This window comes from Chrysemys picta, chromosome 1, assembly GCF_011386835.1.
Source record: "Chrysemys picta bellii isolate R12L10 chromosome 1, ASM1138683v2, whole genome shotgun sequence".
NCBI lineage: Eukaryota > Metazoa > Chordata > Testudines > Emydidae > Chrysemys > Chrysemys picta.
In genome coordinates, this window is record NC_088791.1 from 137,042,860 (window position 1) to 137,068,310 (window position 25,451).

Below are 25,451 nucleotides of genomic sequence, written 5' to 3' on the forward strand. Positions count from 1 at the left end.
AACTATATATTGTGTAGCAGGCAACTAGCTGAATATCTTAGTTTTATAGTTCATGTTAGAACAAGTCAGTGCCGCCTAGGATGTCACCGTGGCCACTCAAAATTTCACAGCAACAGCGGAGATCCTCCTTCAGTAAATGCACAGGGCTCAGCCGCTTGAACGGAAGGACATGCCATTAGCAGCATAGAGGTTGACACACAGTTAAGCCATTCTGATTCCAGCCAGTAGAGAGCAGTGGTAGGTGTACTAGTCAGTTCAGTGCATTATTTCCTTAGAAAAACATTTTTCAAAATCTAATGTGAATAGAAATGTTTTCTATGATACTTTAATAATAATTAATAAAAGTCTTCTTGGGACTTATACTGTCCCCTCTACTATTGTACTGGTGCATGTGAATATAAAGTGAAACTAATCCATCAGGTTCAGTGTTGTTGTAGCCATGTTGGTCCTAGGATATGAGTCCTCTCCTCAAAGGAAACCTGCAAAGCATCTTCAAAAGATGAGCCTGGGAAGGTAAATTTGTAACTCTGCTGGACACACAAAAACCATGGACATAATAGAAACACTGCTTTTATGACTCTTTCTAACATACCTTGCTGCCTACTACCTTCCTTTGTCCTATGACTGCAGAGGTGTTAATTGCCCACTTTATTTTAAGTGGTCTCCTACAACATTTGCCAAATCCTTATGTGTAACAGTTTGTCCCACCTTGTATTTAACTTGAAAACTGTGGTTACCTTCCCCAGACCTCAGAAAGAGCTCCATGTAGCTTGAAAGCTTGTCCCTTCCACCAACAGAAGTTGGTCCAATAAAACATACTGCCTCACCCACCTTGTTGTGATCTAGTTGAGTAAGTCAAGTTGGTAAGTGAAGTGCAAAAAGCTAAGTTGCTTACAAGGTGAAATGTGAAAAAGGCTTCAAAATCATATTTAATAATCAGTGATGGAATTCATTTAAAAAAACCTCCTGATTATACTTGTTATATAGAATATCAAAGTTTTATATAATAACCGAATACAAAGAATTAATACAGCAACAAAAACAAACCCAACATGGTAAGCAAAAAGCTATTGAACTAGGAAGAGGCTAAGAGCAGAAGCCATTATAAAATCCACTCCCATATCAATATGCAAATGTTAATTACTGAATATGATACTTAGAATACTGTATGTGATAGACACACTAGAAATACGGTGAAAAGGATATTGTGTGGTCTTCATGGAAGACAGAAGCAAAAGATACTGGAAACTACCTATTCATTGGCCATGCAAAGCAGGGTCTAAGGTTATGTCTACATTGCACTTTTGTTGGTAAAACTTTTGTCACTCGGGTGTGAAAAAAACACACCTCTGACCAACAAAAGTTTTACTGACGAAAAGCACTGGTGTGGACAGTGCTTTGTTGGCGGGAGAGCGTCAAAGTTACTGCCCCTTGTTGGGGGTGGTTTTATTTTCTCTCCAGGAGCGCTCTCTGCTGCCGACAAAGAGCGGATACACTGCGTGCCTTACAGCAGCAAGTCTTTAGCACAGGGGTGGGCAAACTTTTTGGCCTGAGGGCCACATTGGGTTTTGGAAATTGTATGGAGGGATGGTTAGGGGAGGGGGGCATGGCCTGCCCCACCCATCCGCCTCTCGCCCTCTGACGCCCTACCCCCAGGACTCCTATCCCATCCAACCCCCCCGTCCCCTGAAGGCCCCCCAGGACCACTGCTCCATCCCCCCGTCCCTGCTTCTTGTCCCCTGACCGCCCCCAGAACCCCCGCCCCTGACTGCCCCCCACCACCCCATCCAACCGCCCCCTCCTTCCTGACTGCCCCCCCGACCTCTGCCCCCATTCAACCCCCCTGGTCCCCAACCTCTGACTGCCCCAACCCCTATCCACACCCCCGCCCCCTACGGTGACCAGACAGCAAGTGTGAAAAATCGGGATGAGGTGGGGGTAACAGGAGCCTATATAAGAAAAAGACACAAAAATCGGGACTGTGTCTCTAAAATCAGGACATCTGGTCACCCTACCCGCCCCCTGACCACCACCCTGAACTCCCCTGCCCTCTAGCCAACCACTCCCTGCTCCCTTACCACGCTGCACTGGTGGCTGGCGGTGCTACAGCCACGCACTGCGCAGCACAGATTACCAGGTTAGGCCAGGCTCTGCAGCGGTGCTGCCCCAGGAGCTCGCAGCCCCGCCGCCCAGAGCATTGTGCCGGCGGCGGGGCAAGCTGAGGCTGCGGGGGAGGGGGAACAGGAGGGGAGGGGCCAGGGGCTAGCCTTCCGGGCCAAGAGCTCAGGGGCCGGGCAGGAGGGTCTGCCAGCCGTAGTTTGCCCACCTCTGCTTTATCAGCACAGCTGTGCTGTAAGACATAGCCTAACACTCAGCCTGATGGCATCCATGTTTCTGTCTGTTTTCCTCCCAGACAGAAAGAAAAGAAATGAGTGGGGGTGGAGAGAAGGAAGGGGGGGCACACCTTGCCCCTAGCATAGAGGGAGGAGCTGGTGAGGGTTACAGGGAGTCCCTTAAAAAGAGAGAGTGGCACACAGGTAGTTTATGGGGAATAAAAGGATGCAAGGATGTGCAATGCACTCAGCCCGCAGAAGCAACAAAATGTCTGACCCTTTTGTTATAATGAACACTATAAATCTGCAGCATAGTTCACTGCATTTGGCTTCTAAATCAAGTACCTTGGAAGTAACTTGTAAAACGTGCAGCCTGCCTTCTAAAATAGCTCTGTTATTAACTGGCAAGACAGACAGTTCTGCTGTCAGTCCCACTAGGATGTCTTAAAGTCCAAAAGAAGTTTCTTGCGGTTATAGCGCATTGATATGGCAGAAGTGTTACTTGGATGTGATTAAAATGCATACAGTGAATAATATATCATTGTTGCTTTTTTTCCTTCAGTAAGACTATCCCCTGTTCACTTTGCACTTAAATATTACGCTTGCTTAAATACTAAGGGCAAAATCCTGTTTGCTTTACTTATCTGAGTAGTCCCATTAAAACCATCTGGAGTACTTATTGTGTGGGAAGTAAGCAGGATTTGACCCGAGGTCATTGCAGAGGGCACAAGAAACTACGGTCTAGGTGCAAATTGGAAAGGTGTTTTGAGTAGAGATTTGTAGAGAGTTCTGTTTAGTGGAGTGATACACAAATGCTGTTCTAGATGGCGGGAGCTTTAGAGGAGAAGGCTCTTGTATTTACAGTCAAGAGACTGAAATGACGAGAGCAGATTGTGATAGTCAAGGCAAGCGGAGTCAAAAGCATAGCTGGGTCTTTCAGCAGCAGTGGAGTAAAGACAGCAAAAGGGAACTTGCTCATCCTTAGCACTCCCCAACTGTCCATTGAGAGGAAGAAAACAAGAAACATACCCCCCCCCACACACACACACCCTTCTCCCCTCCCATGGAAAAGGCTTTTTAGCCTTCACACGATGGAGGAGGAAAACTGAGTGTTGCAGCGGACCTAGGGATGGGCATGGTGTAGACACCAGCACAGCTCCAGTCCATAGAGACAGATGGTCATTCTGGTTAAAAATGCTGCTATGTTTCTTGTAGTAAAATGACAATTTGTTACCCAGAGTGAGTGGAACAGGAAAACCAAGAGGCGTGAGGAGGGGAGATAATAGTCAGTCCCCTAACCAAAAATGTTGGTCAGTCTCATAACCAGGGCCCTACCAAATTCATGGTCCATTTTGGTCAAATTTACAGTCATAGGATTTTAAAAATTGTAACTGTCATGATTTCAGATATTTAAATCAGAAATTTCAGTGTGGTGTAACTGTAGGGGTCCTGGCCCAAAAGGAGATTGCAAGGGCGGCGGGGGGTGTCAGAAGGTTATTGTAGGTGGGTTACGGTATTGCCATCCTTATTTCTGTGCTGCTGCTAGCACCAGTGCTGCCTTCAGAGCTGGGCTGCTGGAGAGCAGTGGCTGCTGGCTGGGAGCCCAGCTCTGAAGTCAGCACCACCACCACCACCAGCAGATAAATAAAGATGGCATGGCATAGTATAGTATTGCCACCCTTACTTCTGCACTGCTGCTGGTGGGGCACGGCCTTCAGGGCTGGGCTTCTAGCCAGCAACTGCTGCTCTCCGACCATCCAGCTCTGAAGGCAGGTCAGAAATAAGGGTGGCAATACCACGACCCCCCTCTTTTGGGTCGGGACTCCCAGTTTGTGAAATGCTGGTCTCCATGAAATCTGTATAGTATAGGGTAAAAGTACACAAAAGACCAGATTTCACAGTCCGTGACGTGTTTTTCACGGCCATGAATTGGTAGGGTCCTACTCATAAGGCATCTCCAGCTGCTCTTGGTAGTTGAATTGGGGAGGTAGGGGTATAGAAATGTGAGCCTTGTTCACAAAGGCAAGGCTTGAGGTAGCCATTTTAGGTATTCAGCAAAGGCTTCTGAAATGCAAGAAAAGTGGGGGATTAGATTAATGTTTTTCTCCCTTTTTGCATGTTAACATCTATCTAGTCTGCTTTCCCCACCAGATGCAGCACAGAGCAGTGCGCCCTGTGTTTACTGCAACCCCCCCCCCCCCCCACGTAAAGAGATCCAAGATGGGAGTGGAATGGCTTGTATTTCTTTTCATGGGGGGGGGGGGGGGAGGTGCTTCAGCAACCCTCCCCATTCCCCCACCCTGCCAGCATGGATTAGGCTGGGACAAAGAGTGGCATTTACATTGTGCTGAGGCAGGGCATTGTCAGGGTATTTCTCCATTTTCCTTTTGTTCTCTTCAGAAACACTCTTTTTTTCCCCTCTCCTCTACAGAATGTCAGATAAAAAGTGCAGGGGCTGGGTGGGGTGACAGAGAGGGAGTGGGGACAGTTTGATAGCAAATTGAAACTCTTTAATGGCATGACAAGCAATGCAGTGTTGCCAAAGTATATAAATGACAGTGACAGAGAGGAACAGTATGGAGGAGGCTCAGTAGATTGAACATTTGCTCAGAAGAGGGTTTTGTAAAAAGATATCAGTGGGTTTTCGTCCCCTATGTCTATTTGGTGGTATTGTCCATTTCTGATTTGGTGGCAAGTTGCTGAATAGGAAAGACAGAAATAGCATCACTAGGATATGCAGAGGTTTCTCTTTGCTGTAGCACTGTTCCTAAGAGCAAAGTGCCTGGGGGGTGGGAGAGCGATGATTTTGTCACTTCATTGCCCATTCCCAGTCTCTGGAATTTCTCTCCTGTAGGGAGCAGAGTGGGAAGGGGGAGGGGAACATGGCTGCGTTTTTGGAAGGCAGTAATTTTGCCTGTAAAATAAAAGGTTTCATCTAGTCTGGTTCCAATCCTGCATTCATTGATATTGCTGGGAGAGGATCAGACCTGCTGTTTAGGAGGTGATAAGGGAGGAAGAGAAACAGAAGGAGGGGGGAAGTTGAAAGTGCTGCCTGCCTTGAATAACTGCATCCTTTGTGGCTGGCTTTTTATAGCTTCCTGGTGTGGTTGTGTATATGTCTTATTAAAAGAATGGCTGACTGCAGAAAGCCCTCTGCTGTTGAGAGTTGAGATCGGGGGGGGGGGGGGGGGGGGGGGGGGGGGGTTGGAGGAGGATTAGACTGAACGGGTACCTAGCCAAAACCTACCTACAAATGAATTTTAGTTCTAGGGCTTGGCTAGACTAAGATTAAAGGTGTTTTTCTTTTTTTTTTAATGTTAGCTAAAATGTTTAAAATAACATTTTCAAATGTCTGTAGAGTGGGCAAGTTGTATTTTAACATGCTAGCTGGTTGAGGGCAATTCCCAGGAGGGGTTTTAACACCTATTAAAATACAGCTTGCCTGGTCTACTCTAGAATTTTAAAATATTTTAGCTAATGTTTTAAAAAGACACCTTTTACACTAGTCTAGGGATACCCTTTCAAATACTGTGGGGCACACTACAAAATTTTTTCTTTGAATTTGCAGAGCCCTAATAGATAAAACTGCTACAGAAAATGGCAGCTGCTTTCTGACCTCCAATTATTTTTTCGTTATTTTTTACTGTGGTCCTGTACTGTTGTTTCATTTACAGATACACTGCATTTATGTAGCAATGTTAAATCCTTGGGTTAAACTAGGGCAGTATGAGATGGACCTATATTTTGTGGTTGGGCAGCAAACTAGAATCTAGTTGATAATAGATACTGTTTTATGGTAACATAAAAAATTTTGTATCGTTAGTGTTCAGAGGGATTTTTAGTTCTGAGTCCATCATATGAACTCTTTGTATTATATGGTGGAGTCTTTGGTAAATGGTGCGGTAATTTGTGTTTGACAAGAAGGATGCTATTATGGTTAAATCACTTGGACTGAGAGTTAGAAATCCTGGGTTCTATTCCTGCCCTTGCCACAAACTTGCTGTTACCTTGAGGAATTCATTCAATTTCACCACGCAGGCTTCCTCCATTATTCACAAAAGAAGCATGGGGGGAAATTGAGCATACTGACTTCCCTCGTGGGGATGTTGTGAGGCTTAATGCATTAATGTCTGTAAAGCACTTAGATTCTTGGAAGGGAGGAGCTGTAGAAGTGCATATTATTCATATTCTTATTACCTAGATAAGTAAACAGGAAGTGCTGTGGAGCACAGCTCCATGAACCCAGAGACCTAAAACTTCAGCAGAGAGAGGGGAGTGGGTAGTACTGGGTGTGTGTGTGTGTGTGTGTGTGTGTGTGTGTGTACATATATGTACTAGCTCCACTTTTCAATGCTTTAATGCAGTTGTGGGGTAGAGGCCAAGATGGTTAGTGATGGCAGTGTGTCTGTGGTGGGCGATGGGAAGACAGCTGTGGGTCTGTCTAAACCTTAAAGACTTCATTGCAATTTTTATAAGAATACGATTTCCCCCGGCATCCTTGTGCAAAGTTTTTCTTCGTCACCACTTTGGTGTGGAATACTGTGTGTCAGTCAGTCTCCGCTCTCTCCTCTAGGTATTGGCATTTTGCTGCTGTTGTGTGTTATGCACACAAGTTTCAATATACTCTAGATGCTTTAGGAAGACACTCAAGATGAATTGCTTAAGTTTCTTCAGGGGAGTGAGAACACCATACGGCCCCATCCATCTGACAAACACAAGGATGATAGAACCCACGCCAGCATTCTAATGACCTTCCCCGCCCATCTGTGGGGCAGCACATGGGAGCAGTAGCCCAAAATCACAGTCTGCTGTATGAGGCTTTGTACCCCTCCCTGAATGCCAGAAATATTTGTCTTCCATGTGGCAGATTCTGAGGCTTTGTCAGTGGGAGAGCTGGGGAGAGAGAGGTTGCAGTTTGACCCTGCTAGACTTTTTACATTTCTCTCCATATGGAATATGTCTGCAGGAATGTAATGCTGGTGAAAGGTGCTGGATCAGCAGCCCCAGAGATTGAAATCCTCTATCCACAGGACTGGTAACACACAGGCATCAGTGGTCAGACTTCTCTCTCAGGGCACACAGCCTCCACTGCACCTCATCCCCTGAACTGGAGGGACCTTCCTTAAGGTCAAGAGGGAAGTTTCGGTCTCCATGGCCTATTTAGTTCTTGGCATGTCTACCAAGACTGCCAATTGGTGGTGGTAGTTTTTGTGATGCCTGCTTGAATTTCTGATTGTATATTCTCATGAAGGAGACTGATTTTCTGTGGTTTATTTCTCTAGGCATTGTGAAGCGGCAAGAGATCTTCCTTTCCCCTTTACGGGAACACTTTTCTCTCTCCATTACCCTCTCGATGATGAAGGGATGAGAGAACAGAACTGCATAGGTGTGGGACGACAGCCAGAGTTTGAGATGAGATGATAGCAGCCACAATGATGCTGCCTTTGTTACATGGAAAAACTAAATTAAAGTGTTGTGAATTGTAACTCACAGAAGTGTGAGGTTCTTTTCAGTAGCTGTTTCTCTGCAAACGTATTGTTCTCTTCCTCTGTCTTGTGATTAATTTCTTGAAGCGTCAGCTGACATCAGAAATGTGCTGACCTCATAGCACTGGTACAGTGAAGACAGAAACCTGTTACTAACTCCAAGATATTTTAAAGATACAGGATGGAGAATTTGTATTTCCCCAGCACCTTTCATTTTGAAGGATGCCAAAACACTTTATGGAGTGGGCATAGGGTAGGGTTGTGATGAATTTATTTTCCCAAATGCGTTAGAAACCAAACTGCAGGTTTTCAGTTTTATCAGATCTTTGCTATTAATGCAGATAATAAAACAAGTGACTTAAAAGAAACAAACAAAAAAGAAACAAAAAAAATGTTTATTATAGCGAGTTTTAAAAGGAAAATCAATAAAACTATAATACAAAACATATTGTAATGACCTACGGCAGAGAGTGTGTGCACCAGTCAGAACTGCTCAGCTGTGTGTCAGGTCACGTATTGCTGACACCAAATGGAAATTCTTTAAATGGTTAAATTAGAGACTGTGCTTTTGGAGTAGGAGGGTCTGAGTTTTACCCCAACTGTTGCTATGAAGTTCCAAGCAGCCACAATAAAATACTTACAACAGTGATGTCCTAGATAGCCATATACTTATTCCAATATCTATTTCATGTGATAGTTAGGAATGTGTGTTAAAAAAAGAACGTGAGATGTAGAACATGCATATTCTGAACATTTCACCATGGTAGGGAACTGCAAGATATTAGTAAAATACAATATATAAGAAGAAAAGTAAATTTTGACTAATGCTTACTTTATAATTTGCCTTTGGAAAGTTTTAGAAGTATGTGCTGTAAATTTGTTTCAATCTTTATAAGAAATCTAAATTGACACAAAGTCAATGAACTCTTTCTTCCTGATAGAAGCCAAGGACTTCAGTTTCACATCCCTCTTTAAGAGCCAGGGCAAAGACTGAAGAAGGCTTTGAAAAGTACTATAAGGATTGACAAAATTCAATGTTGTACCCCTTTGCTGAGAACTTCTGGACATGCAAAACTAGAGCCAAACTCAAGTGCCATAGCTGGCGGCAGCTGTCCTAGGATGTTCTGAGAGAGAGAGGTGGTGTCTGTTCAGGACCTAAAGCACAAAAAGGGCTTTTTAGGTTAAAACTAACTATCTGCATCCGACCAGGCTGAAGCTGGCGCAGTTTAGGGAGCACCAATGGAATACATTTAATGCAAAAAGCACTACTAAGTAAGAAGGTAAAATGCAGTGTTAAAGTAGTTAAAGTTTCAAAATACAATTCAGGCTGAGGCCAAGAACTTAACAGGACTCAATAAAGGATTAGGCCTTATATGAATAAGAACATCTACGGTTGTTTTAGATAGGAAACAAATATCTAAAGGATATAAACTCTAATGGTTCTGGGCATAAGCAATCCCTAACTGCCTGGGGTCATGAAGAAATTTTCCTTAGGGGCATATAATTCCATAATAGTCCATTGTGTGCGTTTTACTCCCTCTAGCATTCGGTACTAGCTACTATCTGACAGTGCACAGGATGTGATAGACCACTCATCTGCTCTGGGATGTCAGTTCAACTGTAGTCCTACATATGAAGCACTTTGCACTAGTTCAATCTGGGGATCACCAAGGCACACCAAACTGTGTTATGAGGTCCACATCTTGAGAGGAATTGTTACAAGCTCCCTAGTCAAGTATAGATGGGAAGTGGAGGCAGACTGCTGCCATCTAGACTTTCAGAAGCCTACTAGGTCCAAATGTGTGCATGGTTTGATAGAAATCATCATACTGAAATATTTTTGCAGAGCTTTGTTATGGGCTGGGTAACAGTACATAAAAATATGCTGAAGAAGGGAGCTGACTGCAGTGCCCCAGCAATTTGATCAGCTATTCAAAACAAAATCCTAGGTGCTGAAACTGGCTAACTAGTAAGTCACCATTCTAGGTGAATTCTTTCACTCCTTTCTGTACTGCACAATGGTCCACAATTCTCTTTCCACATGATCCTTTGTGTTGAAATTAGAAAGACACAGTGGTCCCTGGAGGTCCTTTTACCCGGGGGTCTGTGTTTGGTCAGCATTTAGGTCACTTGCCTGTTGTGTGTATAATCTGGGATTGCTTTACGCTGTTGTGGTTATGAGCTGCTATGATTTCATACGGCTTGTTGACTTTTTCTGGATGAGGTTTGTACCAAGAAAACTACCACCATATTGCTCCATGCATGATGAGCCGCACGGTCCGAAGCAAGGGGCATCCGGCAAGGAACCAAGACATTTAAGCTCTATTCCTAGCTCTGCCACTGATTTGCTGTGTGATCTCAAATAGTTTGATACCTTCATGCCTCAGTTTCCCCTTGTGTAAAATGGGGGGTAATTACTAAGGCTGTCAATTAATCGCAGTTAACTCACGCGATTAACTGAAATTAATTGCGATTAAAAAAATTAATCGCAATTAATCGTACTGTTAAAAGAATACCAGTTCAAATATATTAAATATTTTTGGATGTTTTTCTTCATTTTCAAATATATTGATTTCAATTACAACACAGAATACAAAATGTACAGTGCTCACTTTATATTTTTGAGTACAAATATTTGCACTGTAAAAATGACAAAGTATTTTTCAATTCACCTCATACAAGTACTGTAGTGCAATCTCTCTATCATGAAAGTGCAACTTACAAATTTAGGGGTTTTTTGTTACATAACTGCACTCAAACAGAACAGTGTAAAACTTTAGAACCTATAAATTCACTCAATCCTACTTCTTATTCAGCCAATTGCTAAGAGAAACACATTTTTTTTATGTTTACGGGAGATAATGCTGCTCACGTCTTAATTACAATGTCACCTGAAAGTGAGCACAGGCATTTGCATGGCACTGTTGTAGCTGGTGTTGCAAGATATTTACTTGCCAGATGCGCTAAAGATTCATATGCCTCTTCATGCTTTGGCCATCATTCCAGAGGACATGCTTTCATGCTGATGATGCTCATTAAAAAAATAATGCGTGAATTAAATTTGTGACTGAATTATTTGGGGGGAAATTGTATATCCCCTGCTCTGTTTTACCTGCATTCTGCCATGTATTTCATGTTATAGCAGTCTCAGATGATGACCCAGCACATGTTCATTTTCAGAACACTTTCATTGCAAATTTGACAAAATGCAAAGAAGATACCAATGTGAAATTTCTAAAAATAGCTACAGCACTCGACCCAAGGTTTAAGAATCTGAAGTGCCTTCCGAAATCTGAGAGGAATGAGGTGTGGAGCATGCTTTCAGAAGTCTTAAAAGAGCAACACTCCGATGCAGAAACTACAGAACCCGAACCACCAAAAAGAAAATCAACTGTCTGCTGGAGTTATCTGACTCAGATGATGAAAATGAACATGCGTCGGTCCGCACTGCTTTGGATTGTTATCAAGCAGAACCCGTCATCAGCATGGATGCATGTCCTTTGGAATAGTGGTTGAAGCATTAAGGGACATATGAATCTTTAGCGCATCTGGCACGAAAATACCTTGTGACACTGGCTTACAACAGTGCCATGCAAACGCCTGTTCTTACTTTCAAGTGACATTGTAAACAAGAAGCAGGCAGTATTATCTCCTGCAAATGTAAACAAACTTGTTTGTCTGAGCGATTGGCTGAACAAGGACTTGTAGGCTCTAAAGTTTTACATTGTTTTATTTTTGAATGCACATTTTTATTGTACATAATTCTACATTTGTAAGTTCTACTTTCATCATAAAGAGATTGTACTACAGTTCTTGTATTAGGTGAATTGAAAAATACTATTTTGTTTTTTACAGTGAAAACATTTGTAATCAAAATAAATTAATTGTAATTAAAATCAATATATTTCTGAAAATTTAGAAAACATACAAAAATAAATAAATGGTATTCTCTTATTTAATGGCAGGATTAATCGTATGATTAATTGTGATTAATCACCATTAATTTTTTTTAATCGCTTGACAGCCCTAGTCATTACTTGACAGCCCATGTGAAGTACTTTTGAGATCTGTGGATCACACATTCTGTCCCAAAAATAGGCTGTTTCATTCATTGATTATATATAATTGAATGTCCATCCACAGGATTTTGTACTATCAGGGCATTACACAACTAAACAATTAAAAAATTATTAGCAGATTTGCGCACAAATAGAATCACTTAAATTATACAGTAGCGCTATCAATATGCTTGGGCCTTTAACATTAAGATAGAATCATGTACATGTACTAGCTGACGTGTGGGAAGAATACAACATTTTTCTAGTGAAGACAAGGTTCTAGAGAAAAATATCATAGGATCTCTGAGCGAAGGGCTGTGTGTTATAATTCATCCAACAATGGCTGCTCCAATTGTACAGTGCCCTTAGCACCAGAATTACCACTTAACACTGATTTGGGAAAGAGTGCCCCTTATTGAATCAAGAAGAACAGGAGGACTTGTGGCACCTTAGAGACTAACAAATTTATTAGAGCATAAGCTTTCGTGGACTACAGCCCACTTCTTCGGATGTGGGCTGTAGTCCACGAAAGCTTATGCTCTAATAAATTTGTTAGTCTCTAAGGTGCCACAAGTCCTCCTGTTCTTCTTTTTACGGATACAGACTAACACGGCTGCTACTCTGAAACCTTTCATTATTGAATCAAGTATCAGGAGGTAGCTGTGTTAGTCTGTATCTACAAAAACTTATTGAATCAGTAACCCATTTCATTATGTGGCTATCCCTTAGATCAGTGGTTTTCAACTTGTGGTCTAAGATTTCCAAAGGGGTCTGCACTTCTATTTGAAAATTTTTAGGGGTCTGCAAATGAAAAATGGTTGAAAACCATTGCCTTAGATATCCCCTCCAAGTACTGACCAGTTTCAACTCAGTGAATGAACTTGTTTGGGGGGGCGGGAGGGAGGGAGGGGAGAATAATCTTTTCTCTCATGTTTCAGAGTAGCAGCCGTGTTAGTCTGTATCCGCAAAAAGAACAGGAGTACTTGTGGCACCTTAGAGACTAACAAATTTATTAGAGCATAAGCTTTCGTGGGCCCACGAAAGCTTATGCTCTAATAAATTTGTTAGTCTCTAAGGTGCCACAAGTACTCCTGTTCTTTTCTCTCATGTTAGCCTTGAGAGGTTGTCAGGATGTATTAATAAGGAATCTGTGTAGTGAAATCTGTAGCCAGCTCTCTGACTTAACCAAAAAACTTTTTGCAATACATATCAAGATGATTTTTTTCCCTTGAGACAGTGGCTTCTGCACCCACCTCGCTATAACAATCACACCCTGCTGCTGTAGAACTTTGATTTCCGGGGTTATTTGTGCCTCTTATTCTTGGTCTTTGTGTGTTAAATGTCAGTGGAAGCTAGGAATTTGATTAATATTATGCAGAGTCACTATACCAGTATCAGCAAGCTGCAGTTGTTTGTGTTGGAACATATACCCACAACAACACCCTCAAATACCAATATTAAGGATGGCTGCCACCATAGCAGAGTGGCTATGCAGCTTCCTTTGAATTTCTCTGGGACTTTCCCCATTCTTTTCCTGTTCCTACCCACTAGCCTTACTTGCTCTCTGCAATCTTGTTTCAGCTGCCTGCCTCCCCACCCTTTCCAAATCACAGTGACTTATTCATATTTATGCAGTGGCTATTGACAGCCACTCTTTGGTATTCAAATGAATTCCCCAAAAGGCCTATTGTCCTTTTTCTAGTGAAAACCAGGTTTGTTGTTTAGACATTAAGCATTCCCTTGTAGGAATGTGAAGCCTGAATGCAGCAGCAGTGAGCAGCTAGTAAAGTGAAATGGAGCTGTCTAGGTCCACTGCCAAAATGGAATGAACTGAAGTGCGGGAGGTTAGAACGCTGCATCAATGCTGAGAAAAGAGAGAGACCATGGCTTCCTAACAGGGAGAGATTCCCTTGTGATCTCTCCACCCTTTCCTTTCTACTTGGTTCTCAAATTTTCATTCTGCCAACTCCCACAAGGAACTGGTCCGCTGCAGTACAAGAGCCACTCAGCTACACTGTTAGTATAAATGAGTGTCATCTGCCCCATCTCACTTGTGTTCCTTTGTGTTCTTCCCTGGGTCGGTGAGGGAACTACACACTGTGGCCCATGCTATGATATTTGAGAAGCCCTGGTATAAACAGTTCTGCTGCACTCCTGAATCTGCCCAGTGGAGCCATTGTTATAAACAAAACTTCTTAGCATAATGGAGTGGAGAGGGTGATCTTTTTAGCACAAGCTTTGGAAAACCTCTTGATTTGGTTGGCCTGCATTCCCAGCTGTGTATGAGATATGTAGACAGTTGTGCTTTAACCACTGCCCTTTGTTTCTCTGGATCACTTTTCCTCCAGCACCTTTTGTTCTGTCACCTTGGCTGCTTCCCTGGGTCACTTTCCCCCCCAACACCTTGGCTGCCGGATTTGGGGGAGGGATAGCTCAGTGGTTTGAGCATTGGCCTGCTAAACCCAGGGTTGTGAGTTCAATCCTTGAGGGGGCCACTTAGGGATCTGGGGCAAAATCAGTACTTGGTCCTGCTAGTGAAGGCAGGGGACTGGACTCAGTGACCTGTCAGGGTCTCTTCCAGTTCTATGAGATAGGTATATCTCCATTTTTATTTGTCTGTTTTGATAGCTACCATGAGGCAGTATTGTCTGTTAGTTAGAACAGGGATTATGGAGTCAGAATAGCAGTGTTGTCTTTCATGATCTGCAGCTGCCTTATGAAATCTTGGCCAAGTCTTTCTTAACACCCTGCCTTTGTTTCCCTCTGCTGTAATGTGGGGATAATACCGACCTTGTGAGTGTCTAGTTGATCATATTGGGCTGTGAAAGGTGCTAAGTAGAACTTCCTTCAGGAGAAGCAATTATGGCCACTCCCTACTTTGTTCCACTGCTCTTGCTCTTTGACGCAGTTTGGGTTTTTTACAACAAATTTTTCTGCTGGGTTTTCTTGCAATGCTCTGAAACAGGTTTGACCAGGAGGGATGCCTGTTGCCAGTTCTGCCCCACTCTCCCTGCGGTGATGTTAGTTGCTATAACAGCAACCCTAACAGGCAGTGGCGTAGCCAGGTCCTAAGTGCAGGGGGAGCAAACCTAAAAAAGGTGTCCTCCTCTGGCCACGCTCCCCCTTGGCTCCTCCTCCGGCTGCTCCGCGCCCCCCCCCCTCCACCACTGGCTCCTCCAGCCGCACCGCACCCCCCCCTTGGCTCCTCCAGCCACGCTGTGGCCATGCTGCGCCCGCCCCCCCCCCCGGAGGGGCTCGGTCCGAGGGGAGGGGGCCGGGGGCAGGCTGGCGGTGAGGGCTAGCTGGGGCTGGCGGCTCCCCCGGCGGAGCAGCAGGCACAGCCTTCGGGGAGGCCGGAGGACTCATGGCAGAGGTGGGGGGAGAGCTGCACGGCTCCGGCCGCATTCCGGGAACCGGGGCCGCCGCCCTGGGGCCCGAGCTGGGCTGGGGCCGGGGGTGCTTGGCCGGCACCGCTCGGCCAGGGCTGGGACCAGGCCGGGCCGGAGCTGCTGGGGCTGGGGGTGCTCGGCCGGCGCTGCTCGGCCAGGGCCGGGACCAGGCTGGTGCGCTCGGCTGGAGCTGCCGGGGCCAAGCCGGGCTGGAACCGCCAGGGCTGGGACAGGCTGTCGCGCTCGGCCGGAGCCACCAGGGTCAGCGCCCCGGGGCCGGAACCGCCGGGACCGGGCCGGTGCCCTGGGGCCCGAGGCGGGCCGGAGCCGCCAGGGCCAGTGCGCTCAGCCAGAGCCGGTGCCCCGGGTCCCGAGCCGAGCCGAGCCGGTGCCTCTGGGGCCAGCCGGGACTGGAGCCTCTCAGCCAGGGCCGGACTGGGCCGCGCCGCGCCTCCCCGGAGCCCTCCTCCTTGCGTTCCCCCCCGCCCCAGCTTATCTGCTGCTGCCGGCCTGCCCCTGCTTGTTTTCAGACTTCCCACGAACATCTGCTTCGCAGGAAGCAGGGGAGGGGGAGGAGCAGGGGGGCAGAGCGTTCAGGGGAGGAGAGGAGGGGGAAGTGAGCTAGGGGAGGGGTGGACAGCTGCGGGGCCCTTTTAGGGTGGCCTGCCCTGCTCAGGCGCCGCTTTTGAAAAATGTGATGAGGGGAAGCGGCTGCTTCCCCTGCACCCCACTAGCTACGCTACTGCTAACGGCGCTCTGTTGCAATGGTCCTGTGAACCAAACCTCTCAGCCCTTTGGAGGGTTTGCTTGTTAATATTCTAGAGAATAAATCAGGTGTGTGTTTAGGAAAGGCATGGTGGTTTAGTGGCTAGAGGGAAGTGCCACAAGACTTGGATCTCTGCGTTCTTTTCCTGGCCCTGCCACTGACTTACTGTGTGAGCTGGTGCAAGTCACATGTCATCCTGTGCCTCAGTCTTGCAATTTTATAGCTGGAGAAACTATGGCTGTGCCCCTCCCAGGGTTCTGTGACCCTTAACTCCCCAGTGTTTGTGAAGCACTTTGCTATCTGTGGGTGGAAACCAAGGGAGAGAGGCAAAGTGGTATTTTAAAGGCAGGTTAGGGTCCTAGGCGGAGCCCTGCCTGCCACACACACAGTGCCTCAGAAGATCAATCACTTTTTCTGTTCCTGCACTCCCTGATGTTTGCAATAAAGGGGCATAGCTGCAAGAAAAAGACCTGCCACTGCACCTTCCCCGATGCACAGCTGGTCAAGGGGAGTGATAGTCATTAGTCTCTGGTGGTCTTAATCCAGCCCTGAGCAGAGCTGGGCTCTGTATTACTGATCTCACTCTTCCAAATGACTTGAATTTGTTCCCTGTCAGTCTCCTCACAGAAGCTATGTAATTTGACCTTCAGTAGCACCATCGAGCTGAGGATCTCTAAAGCAATGAAGTACCTCACTCTCTCTGACCTCGGAAGGTAGGTCAGCATTACCCCTGTGATGCTTCCTGGTGGCACCCAGGGTTGTGAGGCACCTCGCTACCACCTACCTATAGCGGGAGGAAGCCTTGTCCTTGCCTGCCACGGGTCAGCTCCCAACTCCACCAGCCACGGGCACCACAAGCATTCTGCTCTAGGCGTCATAGGCCCTACTGTCACTCTACAAGTTAGCAATGGGCACACACCAACACACGAGCCCTTCGAGCATCTCCCTGTAGTGCCCAGCCCCTGGTCTCCTAGACACTCCTTATTCAGTGATTTGCTGCTTCCGAAGGAACAGTACACCCCAGCTCACTAGTTATGCCTCAGATCACCGATGCAGCATTTGGATACGTTTTCAGTGAAAAACGTTTGCTACCCCCTAATGCCAGCCCTGTATGAGTTTATTTAACAAAGATAGAGATTCAAGTAGTAGCTACTGGAAGTATTGGAAACAAATGGTTACAAGTAAAACAAAGTCCTAATGCACATTGTAGCGCCTAGAGTTAATTAACAAGATATTATCATATCTCGTAGAATATTGCTTACCCAAAATCCTTGCAGTATTTTGCAGAAAAGTTGGCTGTGATACTTGTTTCATGAGGCAAGTATGCGGTCAGATTGCCTCCCAGTTGAAGGAGTCCATGTGTTTAATTACACCCCAAGATAGACAATCCCTTGTCTTTATTCATAGACAGGACACTCCCTGCTGTTTGTTTCATCTTTTAGATTTCTTTTCTTGTAGATTTTTCAATCTCTTAATTCATATCTGGCTCTGTATGCAAACAGGCAGACAATGTGAGGCAGATAATACACAAAAAGAACAGGAGTACTTGTGGCACCTTAGAGACTAACAAATTTATTAGAGCATAAGCCATCCGAAGAAGTGGGCTGTAGTCCACGAAAGCTTATGCTCTAATAAATTTGTTAGTCTCTAAGGTGCCACAAGTACTCCTGTTCTTTTTGCGGATACAGACTAACACAGATAATACACAATACCCAAATGGCTTGACAGGGAGATAGTCTGTTACCTCCTGCCTGAAAGGAACATTTCAGAGGTATGTCACCTTCTAATGAGCAGAGACCTCACATGCCACCCTTTGGTGAGCTATTATGTGTATATCTGACCTAGGGGATCCCCATAAATCCCTGTGCTCTCCCTGTGCCCTCTGCCAGTTGGCATCAAGGGGTCACAATCTTCATTTTACAGTTCAAGTTTTTTACAAGTCTGCCTAAGAGCATAAGGAGTCTGAGGGGATGAGAGCTTGAGTCCCTGGGGAATGCAGACATCTCCTGCTTTATGCCAATGTGTGTTGGGGCACATCACATTCCCTTCCTGTTTAAGAGGGAACTTTCTGTTTACTGCTCTCCTAACTCACCCCACAAACATCCACACCAGCTCTGTACATGTTCTCTCTTCCAGGGGTTCTCAACCTCTTTCTGAGCCCCCTCACCCCCAACATGCTATAAAAATTCCACAGCCCACCTGTGCCATAACAACTGTCTTTCTGCAGATCCAGTAGATTAAAACCAGGGCTGGCATTAGGGGGTAGCAAGCAGGGGAATTGCTTGGGCTTCAGTCCCAGGGGGTGGGGCTCATGCTTTGGCTTTCTGCCCTGGGACCCAGTGAATCTAACACTGGCCCCTCTCTGGTTTATTTTGGTGGACCCCCTGAAACCTGCTTGTGGCCCCCCAGGGGGTCCCGGGCTCTTGTTGAGAACTACTGCTCTATTCTCCCCCTGTGGGATTGAAGCGTTTTCTTGCCCAGCTGGGACAGGAGAGCTTGCAGCTGGGTTGGGAACAGATTTTCTGGATGCTGCCCTGGGCGAGAGGAGGGAGTCGATCCTGCAAGATGCTGTGAGCTCTCAATGCCTGCTGTCTTAAAAGGGAAATGAAAGTGCTCAGCACCTCATAGGATTAGGCCCCTGGATTCTCTAGTGTGCCTGGAGAGAGAGTTGAGTCTATTTTACAAGCAGCCAAACTGCAAAATTACATCACCCCAGCCATCTCCTTTTAATTATATTTCCATCTCTTTCCCTTAGCCTGAGTGGCTCATGTTTAATCTCTTTGTATTCTGTGCCTCTTTGAACTCAACACACTGTGGTGCATTGTTTTGTTCATGTGGAATTGAGGCGGTCGTAATTTCCCTTCACACTGGCATGCGTGTGTGTGTGTGTGTGTGTGCGTGTTTTGCTTCAGTTGCCTGAAGGAGTTTAGTTGTCTTTTAATTACAGGTTTTTGTAAGTGTCATTGAATAGATGTCACCCTTAGGAGCCAGAGCAGTTCCACAGGCAGTGACTCAGTGAAGCAGGCTGGTTAGGAGGGTTTTGGAAGCAAGGGGTGCTAATACAGAGTGGGGGAAGCTTTTGATCAGCAGGAAGAGATGAGATTCCTGCCCACAGCAAGTCTCCCTCTTCCATTATTCCCGTCCTCATTTTTAGAATCCTCTCCCCATCCACACCTTCCTCAGCTAGTCACTAATGGTGGGGGTCTCCTTATCACCAAACTTCCCTGCTGTTCAAAAACCAGCCCCTGCCTTCCAGACAAGGAAACATCTCCCCCTACCCCCCACCCATTACCTGCTGCTTTATGGCTGCGTAAATCTTTCCTCCCCAGCACTTAGGCAGGGGTATCACTGCTGGTTAGGATGGAGGTGTAATACGATGCACTTATCTTCCCGTCCTGTAAGCACCATATTTATTCCCCCAGATAAAGTCTATTAAAAGCACTTACTGTCACTTTAACTAGTATTTGCACCATGTCTGCAGAGCTGAAACAAGTGAACCCATTTTCTACTGTTGTCTCTAATTGTGGGTCCCCAACTCGAGACACCCACAACCTGATTTTGTTGGAGATGCTGAGTATCCATTAATAGCAGTTGGAACAAAGGATGCTTAGCACCTCTGGAAATCAGGCCTACAGCCGTCCCAGGTTAAGCATTCAAAAGCAGAGGTACCCCAAATCAGAGGTCATTCTGAAAACCTGTGCCTTCATCTCTACTATTGTCATTGTGTTTAATATAGCATATGGGATAGAAACAAGACTCAGACTGCCACATCTCAATGGGCTAAATTTATCCCTGGAGTAAATCACTTGATTCCAGTGCTGTTACACTATGGAGGATTTTGTCCAAATATCTTCACTACAATGAAAGGATGATTGTTTTTCTGAGGCTCTGTCTCCCCCTGCTGGTATCCAATAAAATCTGTTTTTCCTCATTCAGGCATTTTCTGAAGCTGTTGCCTCCTTATTCTTGTGAAGGAGACATTTTAAAAACTGTAATTTGAGGCCTAAATATGGAATTAAAGAAAAGGAGGGGGGGCTTTGGTATCTCATATGAACACACATTTTTTGTTTTTGTTTTTTAGAAAGGCCTTTAAATCAATCAAAACTTGAAGTCCAAAACTAAGAAAACCCCCAAATCCATTAGAAAGTTTCCTAGTGATTAAAAAACAAACAAAACCCCCCAGCAGCGTGAGCTAGCTAAACATTGCAGCACAGAGAAATACTAAGTAAAATTGGCTGTAAACCAAAATGAAACTGATTTCATTGAATTTCATTTTCCAGACTGAGAGAAATGCCATTAAAAATATTTGTTTTTTCAAATTCTTTCACCATAATAATCTGAGTGATATTAATAACATAGGCAAAGATGTTGGTTTGTGACATACTGAATCCGTTATTTTTGTGGGTTGGAGGGGAGAGAGAGGGTTAGTGAAACTAGATATGTAAAGTGCTTTATTTTTAATTATCTAAAATGATATCCGTTCCAAAGTGACTTTGATATCAGTGTCCCTACAAACATAGGTGGCAAGAAGAAGTGTCATTTAACATGTATATTTAAGTAGTGACCAATAGTCACAACCAGGCAGGGTGGAGTGATTTAAATCACTTGTTTGTTTATTTTGTTTTGAATCATTAGTGTAAATCAGGTTGAGGATAATTTGAAAATGTATGTCATTGCAAGTCTAGGTTAAAATGTAGAATGAACTAAATTATAAGTGTTGAATATTTTAAAAGATGCCTTTACTGGTAGGTTGTCTGGTTTGAATGTTACAAAACTGCTGTATGCAAAAAAAATCAAAATATTGGAAATATAGGTCCTGATCCTGCAAACACTTATGCAGGCATGTAACTTCACTCACATAAATAGTTCCATTGGGACTACACATGTGAGTAAAGTTAGATATGTGCACCAGGAGCTAAAATTATATTTTTATTAAAGCCTTTTCTCTTAGTGGCTACCTACAGGGGCAGGTAGCACTGCCTATAGTTAAGGTACCCAGTGCATTCCACTGTAAGGCCTTATATTCTGGATATGCTACATAAAATCAGTTTTCAAAATGTTTGTGGGAAGTTTAACATTTTTTCTCCTACTGTTTTTTTATTTTTGCCCTCAAGTAGTAATAATACTTAGCTATTATATCAGAGGTGGGCAAACTGCGGCCTGTGGGCCACGTCCGGCCCACAGGACCCTCCTGCCCGGCCCTTGAGCTCCCGGCCGGGGAGGCTAGCTCCCGGCCCCTCCCCTGCTGTTCCCCCTCCCCCGCAGCCTCAGCTCACTGGTGCCACCAGGGATGGGGAATAGGGAATGGGGATAGGCATGGGAGTCCCGGGCGGCCTGTCAGGGGGCGGGGCAGTCAGGGGACAAGGAGCAGGGGGGGGGTTGGATGGATCGGGGGGCTCTGAGGAGGGCAGTCAGGGGGCAGGAAGTGGGAGGTGGTTGATAAGGGGCAGGGGCCAGGCTTCCCTACCCAGCCTTCATACAGTTTCAGAAACCAGATGTGGCCCTCAGGCCAAAATGTTTGGCCACCCCTGTATTATATAGTGTTTTCCAGCCATGTATTTCAAATCCAACTGTACAACAATCAGAAGGAGAGGAAAATTATATCTGAAAATTGTAGGCAACTCTAAATTAGCTTTTTGACACCTAATAATGCTGTAGTTTTAAGGTCCAGTTTCTTATGACTCCAGCACTAGAAGCAAGTACTTAGGCTATTGTCTACAAAGTATAGCTATGCTGGCAAATTCCCCAATACAGACACAGCTTATACTGCCAAAAGAGTGCCTTTGCCCATATAGCTTACACCAGTTCCCTGAATTAAATAAGTTATGTTGCAAAAGGACAGTTTTGCGTGTACAACTGTGTCTAGACTAGGGCTTTTTGCTAATATAAAATGTCATGAAGAATCTTATCCCTACGCAACATTATGTTACTGGCAAAAGTTTCTAATGTAGATCTCGCCTTAGTGTCCCACTGAAAAATTGGGACTCTCCCCTTTCTATTGGAATAAAGTAGCTATTTGTAGCACTATAGGCTTGTAAGATATTGCAGCTTAATCCAATTACTTTTTCAGGGCTTAGTGTAGCCCATCCTGGCTTGTACAGCTTTAGGGAGAAAACCTCGCATACAAGGGGAAGAGGAAGTATAGTCAGTGCCAGGCTGGGACACTGGATATTCAGGTTCAATTCCCTGCGTTGCTGCACAGTTCCTGTGTGACCTTTGGCAAGTCACTTAGTATATCTGTGCCACAGTTCTTCCCATAGTCCTCCTTCCTCCCATGGGTGCAGTGAGGATAAATACATTAAAAGATTGATGTGCTCAGATATTACAGTGAGGCAGGGAGAGACCATATAAATACGTTAGACAGAAGGGAATGTTTCCAGTCACTCAGAACTTAACAAGTGTTACTTGTGGGCAGAAATTTTCCAGGCTTGATTACTGCCCAAAGGTGATTTTTTTTATTCCCTGGAAAACTGAAGCAAAGACAGGTCTGTTATCTTTGAGCACAGAGTATTAAAAAATAAATTATTTTGACTCCCTCCTCCAAACAGTCTTGCAGCTGAAATGAGTGGGGGTAGAAAGCAGCAATTTATATCTCTAATTGTAAAAAAAAAAAAAAAAAAAAAAAAAAAAATTGTCTGGGATACAGTGTTACTTGAGAAATAGGATGTGGTCTTGTATTTAAAGGCTGTATTGTAAAGCACCTGTACAAGGGGGCAGAGTTAAGGCAATGGGACAGCCAGGAGGGCAGTGCTAGCTGAGCAGAGAGGTGAGTAGCTGGAGATACCGAGATCACTGGTTGAGATGATGGGAACTACAAAGAGGACTCTGAACAACAGGTAGTCTATATGTGCATGTGGAGAGAAGGAAAGTATTAGATGAACAGGGCAAGAAGCAGAGCAAGACCTGCTCCATGAGAGGGGCATGTCCAAAGAGCAATGGGATAAAAAGGCTGTTTGGGGCAGGTAAGTCCAGGCTAGTCAGGAAGCATGCTGAAGCAAAGAAAAGGAACAGCAGGGATAAGGAAATCTGCATGGGCCTCACTCCATCCTTAGAGCATAAAATAAATCCAATTATCCCGGTAAAGCAACAGGTGTCTCCTTGAAGCCACCTGCATTCACGCCCTGCCCCCATGGTAGTCTGTAATGCTATCCAGTCACAGGAACCCCTCTATGTCCAGGGCTGCAGGCTCAGGCATAGTTTTCCTGCTTCTGTGGCACTCAGCTAGTCCATGAAAGGACATGCTCCCTAGTGCCACCAAGAAACTCCTCCCAATGCCATGCACCAAGAGCCATGCACGTAGCCTATTGGCATGTGGAAAAACAGGGAGGAGGAGCCAGTGGAGGAGGCAGCAAAGTAATTGCCTCTACAGTTCTACTGGCAAATGGTTTGTTCTTCTTTGAGTAGCGTCCCTATGGGTGCTCCACGTCAGGTGCACATGCGCCTCTTGAGCCCTCGATCAGAGATATCTAGCTAACAGTGTCCAGCCCATGTGTGCACTCTATTCCTCCTTGTGGCAGACACCAAGGCTAAATAGGGGTGCGCTGGAAAACCACCCTTAGTTCCTTTTCTACCACCTTAGCCCAAGATGGAAGCCTACGTCCGTCTAGACCAGGGATTGGCAGCCTTTGGCACGTGGCCCATCAGGAAAATCCATTGGCTGGCCAGGACGGTTTGTTTACCTGCAGCGTCCGCAGGTTCGGCCCATCACAGCTCCCACTGGCCGCGGTTCGCCGTTCCAGGCCAACGGGGGCTGCGGGAAGTGGCGGCCAGCACATCCCTCAGTCCGCGCCGCTTCCCACAGCCTCCATTGGCCTGGAACGGCGAACCGCGGCCACTGGGAGCTGTGATGGGCCGAACCTGTGGACGCTGCAGGTAAACAAACCGTCCCGTCAGCGGATTTCCCTGATGGGCTGTGTGCCAAAGGTTGTTTATTCCTGGCATAGAGCATACTCAGCCTTTTCTCTTTCTTCAAAGAGAGTGTGTAGTTGTAGGTTACCATTCAGTGTTTAGTAATAAGTGAGGACTGTTTTCCCTCCCTTTTCCCCTGGGAAACTTGTCTTCTCCTGGCAGAGTATGCCTGGGTTGCCAGGCTTCAAATGTTGCCTCTCTTGCCAGGAGGCTATACTGGTAAGCAAGACAGTATAAGTGTATCCATTGCCTAGGGGAGTGCCACATCTCCCAGAAGTGTTCCTTCTGTTTGGTCCATAAGTCCAGGGCTAGGAAGACCAGGGAGATAAAGCTCAGACTGTTCGCTATGGAATGTTCCCTGCAATCACCCTCTGAGCAGATCAGGAGATACCCTCTCCCATATATATCTGTCTCTGGACAGATCCAGTGCCCAGTATGTGTCGGGGCATCCTTCCCCTAAGAAAGGAAAGTCTTTGGAGCATGCTGGGTAGACTCCCAAAAGGGGAGCATGGATTCTATCTCTAAGGAGCCAGCTCTGAAAAAGACAGGTCCCTGTCAAGGTCCTCTGTCTCCAAGGGTACTGTTGAGGCCAAGCACTCCTCCTCTGGTACTGGCAGGCCTGTAAAGCCCCTGTGATAAATGAAGGGGGGATAGCTCCCTTTTACGGGAAGCCAGTTAGCTGTACAATTCCTCTTGGTAGCTGTTTTCTGCTTGCCTTACCTCCCTGCATACATACAAAAAGAAAAAAGGGAGTGGGCACCTGACCAAAAGAGCCAATGGGAAGGCTAGAACTTTTTAAAATTGGGAAAAAACTTCCCTTTGTCTGTCTGTCGTTCTCTGGGCTGCAGGGACACGGACCAGCAATGCTATAAGCAGAAATGCTGTGTAAGGTTTGAACCAGGTATGAAAAAGTATCTTCCATACCTAGGATAGCTCAGTGGTTTGAGCATTGGCCTGCTAAACCTAGGGTTGTGAGCTCAATCGTAGAGGGGGTGATTTGGGGATTGGTCCTGCTTTGAGCAGGGGATAGGACTAGATGACCTTCTGAGGTCCCTTCCAACCCTGATATTTTATGATTCTAAATCATTTGGATAGGGAATGTTTAGATAAACATGATCAGGTTTAGGTCTTTATTTTGGCTTGCGGATCTCCTCTGTGCTAACCCCTAATGCTTTTGTTTGCCTGTAACCTTTAAGAGGAACCCCTAAGGAAGCTAATTTTTGGAATTGTTCTTTTAAAATCTAGCAAAAGCCTAAGTTCCAGATGTATTTTCCTTTCTTTTGTTTTTAATAAAGTTTACCTTTAAGAACAGGATTTGGATTTGTGTCCCCAAAGAGGTTTGTGCCTATGTTGTTTGATTAGCTGGTGGCAACAGCTAATTTCTTTTGTTTTTTTTCTCCTCAGCTCTTCCTCAGGGGGTGGGGATGGGGGTGAAAGGGCTTGAGGGTACCCCACAGGGAGGAATTCCCAAGTGCGCCTTCCTGGGTCCAAGGGGATTTTTTGCATTTGGG

The 25,451-nt window shown here is 45.4% G+C and overlaps 1 protein-coding gene across 2 annotated transcripts in view; it reads left to right on the top strand.

Moving 5' to 3' along the window:
• Window positions 1-25,451, top strand: part of LOC101943388 (alpha-2-macroglobulin-like protein 1) — an 85,304-nt gene that overhangs the window by 6,198 nt on the left and 53,655 nt on the right. The window lies entirely within an intron of this gene.